Genomic DNA, 262 nt, shown 5'->3' on the forward strand with positions numbered 1-262 from the left:
TATTTATCATTGTCCATTGGGCCCATTTTACCCCCGGGCCCTTCACTTATTGACAAATGTTATCCTTTTATTCGAGTAAATGTTGAAATGAGGATTTTAATAATTTCAGATTTTTTCCTTTTTTGTGATTTATGTGTTTGCCTGTTTACCCTCCCTTCGTGTTATCACTCGTAAATTTTACATGAAAGATCGATTCCCATGTGCTATATATCGGACTGATTCCGGGCACGGGCACCCCTTTGGCAAAGGAAATGGAAAAAAA

This window comes from Penaeus monodon, chromosome 24 (assembly GCF_015228065.2).
Source record: "Penaeus monodon isolate SGIC_2016 chromosome 24, NSTDA_Pmon_1, whole genome shotgun sequence".
Lineage (NCBI taxonomy): Eukaryota > Metazoa > Arthropoda > Malacostraca > Decapoda > Penaeidae > Penaeus > Penaeus monodon.